The following is a 17,731-nucleotide window of genomic DNA, read 5'->3' as shown; positions in this document are numbered from 1 at the left end:
AAAGGACTTTTTAAAGGATTTATGAAAAATCAGTTTAAGATGAAAATCTCCCATGTGATACAATGAAAAAAAAAATCCATAGGATACTATCTTAAAAGAAGAACAAATGCACTAGAAGAGTACATATCTTATGACCCTTAGCTTTGGTCAAATTGGCCTTTGGAGGTTTGGTTTCCCTTGCACCCAGCCCCTCCCCAAGACGCAAGCAATTCCAGCTCCAGTCCCACCAGCAGAGTCCCTGGAGAGGACTCACACTCCTCACAACAGCCCTGTATGGTATAAATTTATAGTCCCATTTTACAGATGAGAAAAATGAAAGCTTGGGAAATTAAATTGGCTCGTCCAGAACCTCATAGTCAAAAAGTAGCCAAACTGGACTTGGCCCACAGGTTGACAAACTCCAAGGCCAAGGTTCTTTGGCTCTCCTACCTGCTCGCACCAGACCTAATTAGAGCCTTGCTGGCCCCTGAGATGGTCTGGAAGGCAGATATGTCATTAGAGCATGAGATGCTGGAAGCGCCTGCCATGTGTCATTATGTCTAATTACATGAGTTCAGGCTTCTGCGTGGGCTGGTGGAGCCAGAGCGTCTCCATGCCCAAATGGCCAGGGAGTTTCTTCAGTTAAGTGGTGAGGCAGGGCCCTCCCAGCAGCCCTAGTAGCAAGGCCCATGTTTCCTGCATCTGCTGGAGAAAACCAAGCTCCAGGCTCCTCCCTGAGGCTGTGGGGAAGACCTTGGTGGTAAGGTGCTATCTGTCCTTTGCCTCTCTGGCACCTTTTCCACCAGACTCTCACCTGGGCAAGGAAAGGAGCAGGAGAAGATGTCTACCCAAGGAGCACAGCCCCAAGGCCCTCATCCCACCCCCAAAAGACTGACAGATGCAGGTACACATCCACATTCTCCACAGACCATAGCTTTGGAATTTATATCTGGGCCCTTGAGTAATGAGTGGCTTATACTTTCATCGACTCCATTGTGCATTCACTTAGGAGGAAGGGCAAGGGAGAAGGAAGGTGGAGCAGAGAGAAGATGGGGGCCCTATCCTCTCTGGGCAGAGATGACCAGTGGAAGCAACCTTTTGCATTTGTTCATTTAATAAACCGATACTGATTTGCTTCCATGTGCCAGACATGTTCTAGGCACTGGCATTAGAAATAAAGTCCCTGGTCTCAAGGACTTCACTTTTTACAGGGTAAGAGACAATAAACATACAAATAAATATGGGATGTACCAGATGGTGTCAAGTGGTCTGAAGAAGGAGAAGGTGGTGGAGGAGCATCTGTCCCCAGGTGATGATCTGGCTGGAGATACAGCCAGTCCCCTCTGCCCTAACTGGCTCAGACCCAAAGGCAAGATGGAGAAACAACTTGCGGGGTACAACAAAAAAGCCCAACCAACACCCCAGGAGCCTCCTCCTCCTCTTCTATCTCCTCTCCTCCTCTAATATGTCTTTCTTTAAGAAACACTAAATATTTAAAATGTACAGAAATCATAGAAAATCATATGGCAAACACTCATGTACCAACTGTCCAGTCAAAGCTCCCTGATTAGTCAGGAAAGGCTAAGTTATGCAAACAATCCCCAAACCTCAGTAGCTTTAAATAACAAAGATCTCTTTTTCTCTCATTCTCTATATCCAATGAGGATTGACTGGAGAGAGGCCTATTCACAGTAGTCTCTCAGGACCCCCGGCTGATGGCTGCTCCCTCATTTTATGGTGCTGTGATCTCAACAAGTGACTTCAGGGCTTGCCATGCGGAGAAGGGAGCATGAACACTCGTACTTTAGCTCTTAGATGTTTCATTTGGAAGTGGCATATGTCTTTTCTGCTCACGTTTCATTGCCTAAAGCAAGTCATATGTCCCTGTATAACTTCAAAGGGTCAGTGAAGTGTAATCATCTCTTATGCTCAGAAGAAGAAGAGAAAGGAAATGTTGGTGAGGATTGTTAATATACCACCCCGTTTACATCTGTCCCTCACTCCCAGGGATGAACCCCATCTGGAGGTTGTTATGTATCATTTTCATGTACGGATTTGTTTTAACTTTGAAAATACATGTTTGCATCAGCAAACAATATGTGGAAAGAAATCATAAATAAAATTAGAAAATATTTTGAACTGAATGACAGTGAAAACACAGTATATCAAAGTCTGTGTGATGCAGCTAAAGCAGCATAATAGAGGGAAAGTTATAGTATTAAAAATGAATATATTCAAAAAGAAGAAAGTTCTAGAATCAATTACTTAAGCTTTGGATCTTAAGAAACTAGACAGAGTAGGGAAAATTAAAACCAAAGCAAGCAGAAAGAAGGAAATGGTAAAGAAAAGAGTAGAAATCAATGAATAGAAAGCAGAAAAACAATAGAGAAAATAAATGAAAGCACAAACTGACTCTTCAAAAATGTCAAGAAAATTGATAAACCTCTGGCCAGACAGGGGCACCTGGGTGGCTCAGTCAGTTAAGTGTCAGATTCTTGGTTTTGTCTCAGGTCATAATCTTGGGGTGGTGAGATGGAGCCCTCATAGGGCTCTGTCCTCAGCAGAGTCGGCTTGATATTTTTTCTCTCCCTCCCCCTCTCACTCTATTTTCAAGACTCATCAAACTGTACATTTAGAAGGAATATGTTTATCATATGTAAATTATATGTCAATAAACTTGACATTCAAATAGCTCAGAGAAGGTTTCCTGGTTGGCTCAGTCAATAAAAGATATAACTCTTGATCGTGTGGTTGTAAGTTCGAGCCCCACATTAGGTACTGAGATTATTTAAAAGTCATATCTCTAGGGGGGCCTGTGTGGTTAAGCATCCAACTCTTGGTTTCAGCTCAAGTCATGATCTCAGGGCCATGGGATTGAGCCCCATTGTCAAGCTCTGCACTCGGTGGAGATTCTGCTTGTGATTCTTTCTCTCCGTCTCATTCTCCCTCTACCCTTCCTCACCCAGTCTCAAATTAATAAAAAAAAAAAACCAAATAAATAAAATTTTTCTTTCTTTCTTTTTTCTCTTTCTTTCTTTCTTTCTTTCTTTCTTTCTTTCTTTCTTTCTTTCTTTCTTCCTTCCTTCCTTCCTTCCTTTTTTTCTTTCTTTCTTTCTTTCTTTCTTTCTTTCTTTCTTTCTTTCTTTCTCTCTTTCTTTCCTCCTTCCTCCCTTTCTTTCTTTCTTAGAAAGAGAGTGCATGAAAGGGGGGGCAGGAAGAGGCAGAGGGAGAGGGAGAGAACCTTAAGCAGGCTCTACACTCAGAGTGGAGCCAATGTGGGACTCAATCTCACGACCCTAAGATCGTGACCTGAGCTGAAATCAAGAGTCAGATGCTTAACCAACTGAGCCAACCAGGCACCCCCAAAATAAAATCTTTAAAAAGCAAAAAAAAAAAAAACCCATAAATAATTCAACGAGAAATAATACATATATATGTATATTTGTGCACACCCAAACATGCCTCCTACATGTATGTGTATATATCTATATCTGTATCTATATCCATATACCTGCAGAGATTAGACAGAGGTAAGAAGATAAAGCATATATATGTGTTTATATAGTGGGAGGAGACATTGATAAAGTAAACATTTGGGGAATCTGAAAGTATACAGACATTATTTGTTTTATTTTGCAACTTTCCCCTAAGTCTGAAATCATTTCAAAATAGAAAGTAAAAATTATTTATGATGGCTTGCATATGATAAAATGTTGCACATATAGTGTTAGACTACATGCAGGCTTTCACAACCTCATTTTTTTTCACAGGTCACAATGTTTTTGAAAAATGTCCCTGTCTATATACATGCACAGGGAATCATCCATTTTCTTTGTCATATAATAGCTCACGTTATGCAGGGTCCACAACATACAGATCCTTTTCCCTGCTGAGGGACACTTGGGCTGTTTCCTTTTCTTCCCCATCACAAACTGCTGCAACCAGCACCCTTACTTTGTTTTCTTGCACAAATGCAAAAGTCTCTCGAGGGCTTAAACCAGGAGCAGAATGGTTGGGACTTTAGGCATGTGAATTTTTGCCTTTGCTAGCAATCCTAAGTAGTTGTTTGCTCTCTTTAGCAGTTGAACCAAATGCCCCTCTACCTCATGACTGCTCAGGGCCTTTGGCTACCATACTCCATCCTGGTTCCAGCCTCAGCCCCTCCTTCCGGAGATTCCCCATCCCCACAGGCACAGATACTGACCCTGACTCCTCGATGCAGTGTCCAAGAGCTGAAGGCAGGGAGGGGGATGATTTCTCTTTTCATAATAAAAATGTTCTAAAATTGACTATGGTGATAGTGTATATAACTGCGACTGTACTAAAAACCATTTTAAAATTTGTTTTGGGGGATCCCTGGGTGGCGCAGCGGTTTAGCGCCTGCCTTTGGCCCAGGGTGCGATCCTGGGAACCCGGGATCGAATCCCACGTCGGGCTCCCAGTGCATGGAGCCTGCTTCTCCCTCTGCCTATGTCTCTGCCTCTCTCTCTCTCTGTGTGTGTGTGACTATCATAAATAAATAAAAATTTAAAAAAAATAAAAAATAAAATAAAATTTGTTTTGGGGACATCTGGGTGGCTCAGTGGTTGAGTATCTGCCTTTGGCTCAGGGCATGATCTTGGGGTCCTGGGATCGAGTCCTGAATCTGGCTCCTCGGAGGGGAGCCTGCTTATCAGCCAGCTTATCCCTCTGCTTATGTCTCTGCCTCTCTCTGCATGTCTCTTACGAATAAATAAATTTAAAAAGTCATTAAAAATAAAATGAAATAAAATTTGTTTTGTTTCCAGTTGTCTTGAAATACAGTTGACATACAACATTGTGTAAATTTAAGGTACAATGTGATGATTTGATGGAAGCATCAATACAAATACCACAAGTCAGGTTAGTTAGCACATCCATCACCTCACCTAATTACTGTGTGTATGTGCCTGTGAGTGTGTGTGTGTGTGTGTGTGTGTGTGTGGTGAAAACTTTTAAGATCTACTCTCTCACACTTTCAAGTATACAAGTCTTATGAACTATAGTCACCACACTGTACTTTAGATCCCCAGAACTTATTCATCTTCTAACTGGCAGTTTGTACTCTTTGTATACTCAAAACTATTGATGGTACACTTTGAATGGGTGAATTGTATGGTATGTGAATTGGATTTCAATAAAGCTGTTTTAAAAATTGAGCCTGGCAATTCTTCTCTTTCCTCCCCTTCTCCGTGTTCTTTCTCCATAGTTTTTCTTCTCTCTACTATTTCTTGGCTGTTCCCAAGCAATTCCTGCTCCTAATTCCCTATCTCTGCCTCTTTTTACCAATGTTGTGGGATTTTTTTTATTTTATTTCTTTTATTTTTATTTTATTTTATTTTTATTTATTTATGAGAGACACAGAGAGTGAGGCAGAGACATAGGCAGAGGGAGAAGCAGGCTCCATTCCGGGAACAGGGATTATGACCTGAGCCAAAGGCAGATACTCAACCGCTGAGCCACCCAGGTATCCCTCTTTTTACCAAATGTTTTTATTCTCAATCAGCCCATGAGCTGGACTGCCCAAGGAAGGATCCTCCCGGACGGTGGTGAACCGAGAAGCTACAGAGCAATCGCAGAATTCCCTCTTCCATGGAGGAGACTGCTGACACCAGAGCCAGGGTTAGGGTGAGCAGCTGAGGCACTAGGGCACAAAATGGAAGAAGGTGCACACCCTCATGGCGTGCAAGTGCAGGTTGGCACCCAAGGGTGACTACTTCCTTATATTTTTCTTTCATTGGAGTAAAATACATACAACCTAAAATATGCCACTGAAACTATTTTAAAGTTTACAATTCAGTGGTTTCTACTACATTCACGATATGTGGAACAATCACCACTTCCTCGTTCCAGAACATTTTCATCATCCCAAAAGGAAGCCCCCATGTCCGCCTCCCATGCACCCCGTCAACCACCGGTCTGCTTTTTGTCTCTCTGTGTTTGCATAGTCTGGACATCGTACAACATATGGCCATTTGTGACTGGCTTCTTTCATTTAGCAAAATGTTTTCAAGGTTCGACCATCTAGTACTGGGGATCAGTACCTCATTGCTTTATATGGCCATAGAAAATTCCATTGTATGGATAGACCACATTGTATGGATAGACCACATGGATAGACCGCTCATCTGTTGATGGACGTTTTAATTGATTCCACTTTTTGGCTCTTGTGAATAGGGCCGCTGTGGACACCCGACTTTCAGTTCTTTTTCATATATACCCAGGAGTGGAATTGTTGGGTCATATGATAATTCTATGTTTAACTTATCAACAAACCATTTCCTTAAACACTTTGCATCTTGGGCACCTCGCTGGCTTTATCCTAGTACGGCCTGGTGCACTCACCCATTTATGACTTTCATCCTCATGTCACCGCCAGCCCCATCCACATCAGCATCTTTGAAGCAGAGAAGGTGACATGGGTGACAGTTCTAAGTCACATTTAGAAGGTAGGACAGATGTCCCATGAAGCTGGAGCTGCTGGCTATGGGGCTGGAGAAATCCATAGACGTCAGAAACATCAGGTTGTCATTCTCAGGAGCTGGGACTTCACAGTGTTGGTTTCAGGGAACCCAGAGAAGAGAAACCACTGGGGCTATGCAAGCTGAAGAAAAGGTGACAAACTCTGCCTTATGATATGAGGTCATAGGGAAAGGGGCGAGGTCACTCTGGTCCTGTTCTGCCCCAGCTCTGTATGGGAGTTGAGGTGAGGTACTTCCGCTGTATGGGCTTCAGTTTCTCAGCTTAGAAAATGAGCATGATATGCTGCTCCTGTGAGTCTTAGGTGAGATGCTGGGTGTGAGCAGGCTTTGTGATCTGTGAAGCTCACAGTAGAAGCTTCCACTTGAAATGCCTGCTCAGGGGGCACCTGGGTGGCTCAGTGGCTGAGCCGGCTCAGGTCATGATTCCGGGATCCTGGGACTGAGTCCCACAATGGGCTCCCCACAGGGAAACTGCCTCTCCCTCTGCCTATGTCTCTGCCTCTCTCTGTGTGTCTCTCATGAATAAATAAATAAAATCTTTAAAAAAAGAAAAAAAAGAAATGCCTGCTCAGGTCGCTTCCAGAGCATAGCAGAACTTCAGGAAGACTACCATTTGACTCTACGGAGGCATCTGAGAAGTTGCATGTGGTTTGAAAGGGAGACCCATTTACAATATGAATGGGGGAGCAGTGAATCCACAGGTGTGACTTCTGTGTTCTATAAATTAGAATTTTCATATACTGGGTTTGCAGCTCAGCCAAATTCTGAAAATTTTGTCCAAACCATGTGGAGGTGGAGGCGACAGGACTCTGCTATCTGTTTTTAGGAGTACAGGGACTTTCTCCTAAGCAAAATTTCATCTAAAAGAGGCCTATGGCCTCCTACATGGGTTTCAAAGGAGAGAGTTCTGGACAGAAGAGGAAAAAAAGAGGCTGTGCTTCCCCCACCCACAAGCCTGAAGGTCAAACCAGGTTATGTTAAGAAAGGGGGTGTGGTGAACTTACCTGGGGAATTTGTAGATTACTGAGACTGGCTGGAGAGGAGACCAGGGACTTTCTCTGGAAGGACAGGGATATTTTAGGCTCCTAGCCAATCCCCATTTATAGAGGGAAATTCAGCCCCATGCCAGGCTCTTGGTACTAATCACCTCTATTCTGTTTTCCCAACAACCTCTTGACTTACAAAGCCAGCAAGAGTTAGAAAGGTAAAGTGGCTTGCCAAGGTCATAGGGCAAGTTAAACACTGAGGTCAGAATTTGAACCCAGATCTCGTGGCTCAAGGCTTGGGGCTGGTCCCACCAAGCCACCTTGAAGTCCTCTTGAGAATGACAGTTGGACATGTAGGTGGTACCTGGGACAGAAAGGATCTTCTAAGTAGTCAATGCAAATGTGACCCTGTGGGAGGGTCATTTGTGTCTTGTCTTTTTGGTTCACCCTGGAAAGCCCTACATCTTTTGCAGAACTGCTTCCTAGAATCCTTATTTAGAATTTATGCCAAGGGCAGCCAAAGGCCAGGCTTGGCTTTGAGGCTTGTAAAGGGAGGCTCAGGGCAAAGAGTTGGTCCCACTTATGTGGTGCTCCTAGCCTGGGGCCACTGCAGGTGAGGGGAGTGAGTCTATGCTCATAGGCTCCCCACTATCCTGAGTGTAGTTCTGGCAGGCTGAGCAGAATTCCCAAAGCTGAGACTGTTCTCACCCAAGCAAGGGTGCTTGGAATTCAGAGACTGCATGGAAAGAGTACGCACTTTACACTGAGACTAGGATTCAAATCCCCGGCCCATCACTTAACTAGCCAAGTTTGTTTGTTTCTAAAGATTCTATTTATTTATTCATGAAAGACACACAGAGAGAGGCAGAGACGCAGGCAGAGGGAGAAGCAGGCTCCCCATGGGGAGCCTGATGTGGGACTCGATCCCAGGACTCCAGGATTATGACCTGAGCCAAAGGCAAATGCTCAACCACTGAGCCACTCAGGTGCCCCTGAGTGCCAAGTGCCAACTTGGCACTCAGGTGCCAAGTTTATCTCTCTGTGCTTTGGTTTCTCCACCTACAAAGTGGAAGCAATACTTATCAGAAGGAGTGAGTTGATGTGAGAGTACACATGATGTGAGAACTCGTAGGATGTACCTCCTATCGAACATGGGGGCTATTTGAAGTGTCCTGGTGCTCCTCCAGCTCCTAGCAGTTGCCTCCCAGGATCAAAACCTGTACCCAAGGTACAAGCATGGCTGCTTGGGCATTGGTGTGGCCCTGGGGATATACCATGATGACCAGTCAGGGTCCCTGCCCTTCAGAAACTCACCATCTAGGGAGGCAGCAGAACCATGCCAGCCAGTGGGACAAGGCCTGCAGCAGAGGGATGTAAAGGAGCCTGGGAGAAGGATGAGCCTATCTAGGGTCAGGGAAGACTACACAGAGGGAAAGGCTGGGGGAAAATATAAATATTTAAAAACCTGCTTGTCACTGTCACTGACCCATCAGAAAGGACACTTGTAAATAATCCATTGGACCCACCAGTATGATTATTGATGCCCTGAGAAGGGGCATTTGATTTGGATCCTGACAGATGAATAAAAGTTCTTCAGATATGTGGGAGAAAGGGTACTCCAGGCAGAGGGAACAGCACATGATAAAGCCTGATGACTAGAAAAAGCAGGGTACGCTTCCACCCGTATGGCTGGAGCATAGGATACATATAGGGGAGAAGGTGGAGAAGAGAGGGTCTTAAATACCAAACTAAGTTTGGGTGATGTGGTTAGGACACCTCTGATGTGGCATTCCACATTGATGACTCTGGGAAATGGGCACTGTAGTGAGAGCTTCCAGGGTCTGAATACTACTCCTGCTCCACACTTCCTTGGGGCAATGCAGTTGCTTGGGGTCTGGGTGCAGCCTCCTTTCTCTGGGAGAGGGGCCAGCAGGGGCTGGCCAGGAGAAGAGCCCCTTCAAGGGCCTCCAGAGAGTCTGTTGGAGGAGGAAACTAAGACAGAGTCTGAATTATACAAGTAGAACCAACACAGGGAGAGATGGAAACACTGGTAACCCAGGCTTTCTCCCAGAGTAGCACCAAGCCTTCTTGTCTGCTCAGGAAAAGCTCAGGGATGTTTTGGGATTAAGGGTACTGGTTCTAGCCCAAGCTCTGTCGCTTATGCACTGTGTGATCTTGAGTAAGGCACCAACCCTCTCCGGGCCTTAGAATCTCTGTATGTAACACATGGGAGCTTGTTCATTCCTCTCTTGGAAATTAAGGGTATGCCAAGCTGATCCTCTCCTGCTGGTCACTCTACCTGGTCTCGTGGGAAACAGTGTGTTTGGACTCAGGCTGAGCTGAGTTTGAGTCTCGGCTTTGGGAAATACTGAATGTTTGACTTTGAGCAAGTACGAAACTCTGGGCTTTCATTTCCTCATTGAGAGAATGTAGACTGATTGGTGAGGTCAGTATCGTATGGAATTAACAAGAAGACTCTGGGGTGCAGAAGACAAGACAATCAAAGCACTGGCAGAAGAACCTTGCTCCCTCCCTTGCCTTCCAAGGGTGTCCTTGCAAGCCTGCTCTGCCACAGGGCCTTGGCTGATGCTAGAGGCCAGTCAGCGGGGAATGAGGAGGAAAGCCATTATTATTTACTGTTCTTCCAGGACTCTCTAGAGCATGCAAGGGGGCGCTGTTAGTAATAGTCAGCCGTCACCCAGGGCTGTCCCGAGGAAAGCGGAATCCATGACTACCTGGTGACTAGGAATCAAGGAGAGAGAGACCTCCACAAGGAGCTCTGAGAAGCAGCCTTTGGAGAGGAGGCGTGATATCTCCTCTAGAGCTGGCTTGCATTGGTTAGGTTTGTCTCCATCTCCAGTGTTCCAGAAGGGCTTCTGTCAAAGCTGCTTTGCCTTGCAGCAGTCTGGGAATTGGATTTGGGTTGGATAATCTTTTTTTTTAATCCTATGCATCTGCTTGCTGGTTGCTTGCTTCACTTTTTTCTTATATGTGACTCCCTGCTGAGATGAGGCCTGTGCTGGAAGTAGGAAGGCCCCAAGATAGCTGGGTTCTGCTGGTATAGAGACTTTCCCATGCCTGGAAAGCAATAGTTGTTCAGTAAATATTCATCCCCTCTCATTGTCACCAACAAGCACCTTTGACTGGGACCTAATCGAGGTTGCCTAGAGCCCTCAGACTAACTGGTTCCTTCACTCCCTCCGAGTGGTCTGAGCCCTCCAACAGCCCCCTCCTCCCCACACCAGAATTCTTAACCCAGAGCACAGGAACTCCTCGGAGAGACTGCTGGATCGGCTTCCTGCCTGCTTCCTTTCTCCTCCTCCCCAGTGGGGGCTGAGCTGGGGTGCAGCTGGCCAGATGGGGGGCTCTCCCCAGACTGCTTCTCAGCACAGCCCCTCAACCGTCACACCCAGGTCTGCATTCCTCCATCCTTAATGCCTCCTCTGGGAACACAGGCTTTCAGAAACCTGAGAAGGCCAGCCAGCCGGTGCAGGCCCGAAGGAGGTGGGCCCAGACTGGCGGGCAGAGGGGCGGGGGAGGGACTTGGCTCTGCTTTCGCTGGAAACAGAAACCTCAGGCCTTCCCCTCCACTCTCAGCTGCTCTGGGTTTCCAGGCCAGGTTGCAAAGAGCGCTGGCTTTTACAAAAATCCATCTGGGAAGATGGGCGCTGGTGAAAAGGAGTCCTGGTAGTCTGTAAAGACAGAGGACTTTTGCCACTTCTACCTGCTGCAAAGGTTTCCACACTGGGGAGCCTTCGTTGCCCCTTTAGGCTTCCATAACAGCAGGGCAAACTACTAGCAGGACCAAAAACAACCAGAGAGGTGAAGCTATTTGCCCAGGATCACACAGCCAGGGAGTGGAGGGATTGAAGGCTTAAATCCTAGTTGGTTCCACACCACCTCACCGACTCCAAGTACACGCGTTCTGGGTATATTTGGAAGTATGGCCTTCCTGTCCACCTCTGTCGCTGGTTAACATGAGCAATTCTTTCCTTCAGGGATGCATTCATTCCATAGAAGTGAGCTCCCACCCCCACCCCACTAAAATCCCACTTGGAATCTTAAAACTGTGACTCATTTAGGCCTGAAAAGATCATTAGATATTGATTTGTCCAATTCCTTCTCATGGATGGGATAACTGAGAGTCAGAAACGGGCCCCAGACTTTCCTTGGACACAGCCTGCTTCAGTGGAAAGTCTGTAAAAAGGGAGAAAGAAAAGGAGAGAGGGAGGGAGGGAAGGAGGAAGAAAGGAAGGAAGGAAGGAAGGAAGGAAGGAAGGAAGGAAGGAAGGAAGGAAGGAAAGAGAGAGTCTAGTCAGGCAGGCAGACCTTGAATCCTGACTCTGTCATCTACTTTCTGGGTGATCTTGGCCAGTGGATGTTACTGTTTTTGGGGCCTCACTCTTCTCGCCTATTAAACAGGGATCCTGATACCTGCATTGAGGGGTTGTGGGAAAGACGGAAGGGTTTGGGCGCAGTAGCACATAGAGGCACATGGTACAGATTGGCTGCCTTCCTTCTTCCCTAGCAAAGAAAAATAGAATCTTAAGGCACTGAGACCAGGGCCCCCTCTTTATAGAACCTGGAGAGGGGGATTGACTGGGCCAGCGATGTGCTAGCCACGTTCACACTGACTGGTGAGAGCAGATTCTTTTTTTTAAAAAATCATTATTTTATTTATTATTTTTTTATAAATTTATTTTTTATTGGTGTTCAATTTGCCAACATACAGAATAACACCCAGTGCTCATCCCATCAAGTGCCCCCCTCAGTGCCCGTCACCCAGTCACCCCCACCCCCCGCCACCTCCCCTTCCACCACCCCTGGTTCGTTTCCCAGAGTTAGGAGTCTCTCATGTTCTGGTGAGAGAGATTCTTAAGAGCTGATTGTTAAGTATTTGAGAATTGTGAAGGCTGTTGTCAGTAGCTTTAAATCAGCCATAGTGGAAGTACTTTACACCATGGAAATTGGCAAACAGTACAAATCAGGGAATTTTTTTTTCCCTAAAAGCATATAGTATGGGATTTGCCAGAAGTGTGAAGTGATTCATGGTATCATTTTGCTTATTTTATAGATGAGAGTCTGGAGCTAGCTATACCAGCTCAAAATATCTGCATACCTATTATAAATTGCAGCTTCACTATTTTTCCCCTGGCTGTGTAACCTTGAGCAAGTCACTTCACCTCTCTGAGCCTTTTTTTGATCAGACATAGAAACTGAGGTAAAAAGCCAGCTGGATGGTTATCTGTAAAAGGAGATGACACCGGCGCCCACTTCATGGGTTTGCTAGGATCATGAAATGAAACAACACAGGTAAAATGTAAAGCACTAGGTTTTGAGTCTGATAAACAATTGATGTTAACATTATTTTCAGCCAGGTGATGACTTTATATCCTCACCTAATTATGAGCTGGTGAGAAAGATGTCATCACCTCCAATGAGGAAACTGAGACCCTGATTCATGGCCATATGGCTAGTAGGTGGCAAACCAGGCTTTGAACCCTGGTCTGATTGGCTCCAAGGCTGGGTTTCTGCCAAGCCCCTTCGCCCCAGCCCAGTTCTGGGGAGCTGAGAGCAGAGACCAGGTTGTGCTATTTGGCAAATGGCTTCAGGTAGAAGGCATGGGGTCAACATGATTGCTTCTCCCAGGGGTCTGCCAGGGCAGCTCTACTCAGAGCCCAAAGCCTGTGGTTTTGAGCCAAGCTGTCCCCACACATGCCTCTTTCTTGAGGGGTTTCAGAATCCCCAGACCCACTGACTCTCCTCTGGTATGCTCCTCTACCAGTGTGCTCCTGCCTCGGGGGAATCATCCCAAAGCAACAATGGTTGCTCCAGAACGAAGTCCCTCAGAATATAATCGAATGAAGAAAATGAATTTTCTTTCCCAGTGATGGGCTGGCCCCTTGCTGCTTCTATTCCTGGTACAGAGGGCAGGTTTGAAGATTTGAAGACGTGGGTAGGGAGGAGCAGTGCCCAGACTCTGGCAAGTGTCTTCTCAAGTAAACATGATCAGCCCTTTCCTGCTTCCCTGCCCCTGCTCTCTTCCCCCTCTCTCCCATTCTCGTTTGCCAGGCTCCAATCTCCATCTTCTTCCTCCATCCTCCTCTCCTTGCCCCCAGGACAAGCCTGCCATGCCCTGATCCCTGGAAAAAATTACATCTGTTCCCAGAAAGGCAGGGGCAGGGCCGAAACACCCATCTCCTCCTTGGGAGCACTCTTCTCACATCTGGGGTCTGGGCTGGCTGGCTGGCTGGCTGGTTGTCTTTGGCCCTAAATCCAGCAGGCCCCTTGCCTCCATCTGCCCTGAGAGCAGCCAGCACAACTAGACATGCAAGGGTCTCAGGCCCAGAGGGTGTCACCTTAGCCACATGCTCGAGGAGTTTCAGACAGGCAATCAGGGCCCTACATTTGGCACCCAAAGCCAAGTGGATGTCTGTGTGCCTGGGGGAGAAATATGGCCAGCCTGGGACCCTGCTCACTGAATTCCAAGCAGAGTGAGCTGGAACAGAGACTGTGCAACCATCAGATGCTTCCTTAAATTTTGTTTTAGACAAACTGGTTAACCCCTGCCTGCATTAGTTTTCTCATCTGCAAACCTGCTCATCAGGGACGTTGATACCTACATCACCGGGTAGATGCATGGACAACACAAGCGCCTGACTTGTGATGGCAGAGGTGATGATTGACTTATTCACCTGGGCAGTGAGTGTCCCATTTGACGTGAATAACTGGGTGGTCTTATAATTGATTGTCTGATCTAAGTCACTTTGGAGAATCAAAGGGGACACTATTATTAATGATGCCAGGGTGCTTGGAGCTCATTGCAGATCAGTGGCATTTGAATCTTCTTTGAAATGGTAGGCACCGGGAGGGTGGAGAGAACTGCAGGGAGGTGCAGGGCTGTGGCAACATCACTGGGTGCATCTCTGCCTCTTACTGGGGTGGTTTTGAACTAGTTCCATCCATAATTGAGAGTAAGAATGAAAATCTCCAATGGCCCTCCATGCCTTAATTTAAGATGGTTAGCTTATGCTGTTTCCTCATTCCGGGGCCTCCTCTAGGTGAGGGGTCTACCAATGACAAACCTGTGGCACACCCAGAGTTAGCAACTGTCGCTGCCAAAGATGGAAGGAGATAACTGTTCAACAGGTCCTATCACAGCAAAGCACAAAAAGCTTACAAGATGCTTCTCTCTGGCCAAGAGCCATGATACCCTGCACTTAGTATATAGCTCCTTAGAGCTGCATCTTAGCTTCCCTAGACCTTCCAGCCTGGGAGCATGGCATTTCACTCTTTACCAAGCCATTTCAGGAACACGATCTCATGTGACTAGCACAATCCTGCAGAGAGGCTGACTGCCCCCATTTTATAGATGAGCAAACTGAGGCCCAGAAGGAAGAAGTGGATTGCCTGAGTGTGCACTGCTGAGTTTTCAAGTCTCAAAAGAACCCATGCCTAGGTTCCTTCAATAGACCCTATAGATACCTGGAGACGAAAAAAAATGAGCCCCAAAGCCACACCTCACAAATGAACTGGGGTCCATTAGAGAAATTGCTCTTCTTTGTAACTCTAGGAATTACTGTTTTGCTCATCTCTCAACCAGACTGTAAATCCCTGAGAGCCAGAGGCATGGCTGAGACTTCTATTATCTCCCACAGTGCTTAGACCGGTACACAGAGCAAGTGCCAACTTAATGGGAATTAAACGCAAATATTTTAGAATACTATGCAGTCATAAAAAAAGAAAGTAGCTCTTTAAGAAGCGATAGGAAGCAGTCTCCAAGAAGTGAAGAAAGCACAAGATATAGAGCAGTGTGACCAGATACCATCATTTGTACAAAAAAAAATGAGAAACTACACACACACACACACACACACACACACACACACACATACAAACCCACGCAAAACACACTGTCTGGGAACAGAGTGTGTTTGGCAACGCTGGTTTCCTCCAGGGAAAAGAAGGAGGTAGCTGGAGGGAAAGGAAAGGAAACTTTTCGCCATGTTATCTTTCTGGCACCTTTTGAATTTTGAGCTGTGGGTATCAGCTATTCAAATAATACATGAAATAAATGTTTTAAAACTTAAAATAGCTAAAAATTGAGGTATGCTGTTTTGAAAAACGGACCACGTGATGGTGTGGAGGGGAGGAGGGCTCCCTACATTCCTGGTCTTCACTGAAATGGTTAGCTGATTTCCCAGCATTCACTGGACAATGGGAAACCCTAGAAGGTCAAAGTTGACAGAGCTTTTGGAGATCCATCCCTCACTTTGCCAGCTGGGAAACTGGCCCAGAGTTACATAGGGAGTAAATGGCAGAGTTGGGGTGGGAGGGAGAGAGTCCTGCCTGACACACAGCCCTGACTCCTTCCCCAGCCAGCTGGGCTGGCTGCTCTTGGAAAGCTCAATAACTCTTGTTTGGACACACAGTCATCAGGATGTGGAGAAGGCCCCTCAGACAAGAGGCCCCTATTTTGTATCGAATGTAATGTAAAAATTGAAAGCTTCAATGCAGCTGCCTTTGCACACAACCAGGATGACCCTAAAGTTGATCACCAGAACCACAACACTTTGGGGATGCTGTTAATATTATAATGTTGCCCAGACAATAAGCAGAAATGAGACTTCTTGGGAAAACTGAGATTGGCCCCCTGCAAAATTCCCCATCATCAGGAAGCTGGCAAGGAGAACTTTTGTCCAAAGGGTCTGGTCTGATTTCTAGTTTCTCATGCCTCCTCTTGTCCCCTTCTGTTCCCTCCCCAAATACTGACAACAAACTGCAAACCCGGTTTCAAATCCTAGCTATGTTCAAACTACTTTACGACTCTGAGCCTCACCCTATTCATCTGTAAAACAGAAAGCATGACCCCCATCTCGAGGGATACTGCGAGAATGAAATGCCTCATGCAGAGCTGGGTGCAGAGAAGGTACCAGCAATAGTAGCTTCTCTTCTCCTAATGCAGAGAAATAATGAAATGACACAGGCTTAATCCTGAAACTCTTGGGGGTAGACAGAGAGAGACTTTCTCCCAGACTAGATTCATAAATGCCACTGTAGGAGGAAGTGTCAGGCAGCATGCGTAGGGAGATGTTGATTCTAATTCTGGGAGTCATTTTGCGAAGCACCTCTTCACAGTGACTCATTTAGGGACTCGGTGAAAAATCCTTTGAGTTAAAAACAAAAGTTGAATGGGGTTTAGGTTGCACCCTTTTCCCTCTACTTCCTACCCTGGCCAGGGTAGTGGGGGTAGTGCAGAGAATTTGGAGAATCTCTGGGTTGAATTTGACCTGATTTATCCCCCCAGCATATCACCTGGGGCTGAGACCAGGCCAGAGGGAAGGAAGTGGGTGAGAAGGAGAAAGGCCAGGAAAACAGTGAGTGCTCCACCCTGCCAGCTCCTGAATTATAGTCCAAGAGGGCAGGAAGGCGGGGGTAGGGGGCATGCACGGAGCCTTCTCTTTCCCCCTAACACTCAGCATTAGTGTCAGCTTGCCTGTAGTCAGACCCATCTTTGCTGGCCGCAGAGATGTGTACTGTGTGACCTGGGGCAGGTTGCTTGACCTCTCTGAGCTTCAGTTTCCTAATTGGAAAATGAGGATATTAGGAGTACCTGTTAAAGGGGCTCCATGAGGCTGGGATACAACTTTGCAAACTGCAGAGTCCTATACTAATACGCAGAGGACTTCCTCCAGCGCTTCTCTTCCCGGTGGTCTGGCACTGATCTCAAAGTTTCCTTCAAAGGGGAATTTCAGGTTCTTGCTCTGGAGCTTACCAGGACTGTTCTTGGAACCTGGGGCCTGTCCTACATAGAGAAGACCTCTCATCACTTCCCCTCTGCTCAAACATCACCTCATCAGAGAGGCCTTCTTCCAGCACCCTGTATGAAAAAGCACCCCTGGGCTCTCCTATCCCCTCCCTGTTTTATTTTCTCCACCAAGCTTATTAATTTCAGCCATGCCGGATATTTGCAATTGCTTCCCCCCACCCCCCACCCCCAGAATGAAGCACCAGGAGAGTCAGGGCTATATTTTGTTCACAACTGTATCCCAGTGCCTAGAATAGGACCTGACCCATATCCGGTGCTCATAGATAAGTGTCAGGTGATTGAATGAGGAAATTAATGTTTACTGCATTGATATGGTCCATATCACTGACCTGCCAGCAACACTGCAACACACTGTCTCAGAACTTCTATTTATTTCTATCACTTTCTGAAACGCTTATTTCTTAGAGTTACCTCTTCAGTCTGTCTGATACCTATTG

Source organism: Nyctereutes procyonoides, unplaced genomic scaffold (genome assembly GCF_905146905.1).
Source record: "Nyctereutes procyonoides isolate TBG_1078 unplaced genomic scaffold, NYPRO_anot_genome, whole genome shotgun sequence".
Taxonomy (NCBI): domain Eukaryota; kingdom Metazoa; phylum Chordata; class Mammalia; order Carnivora; family Canidae; genus Nyctereutes; species Nyctereutes procyonoides.
The sequence above is the reverse complement of the archived record's forward strand: the minus strand, read 5'-3'. Positions refer to the sequence as shown.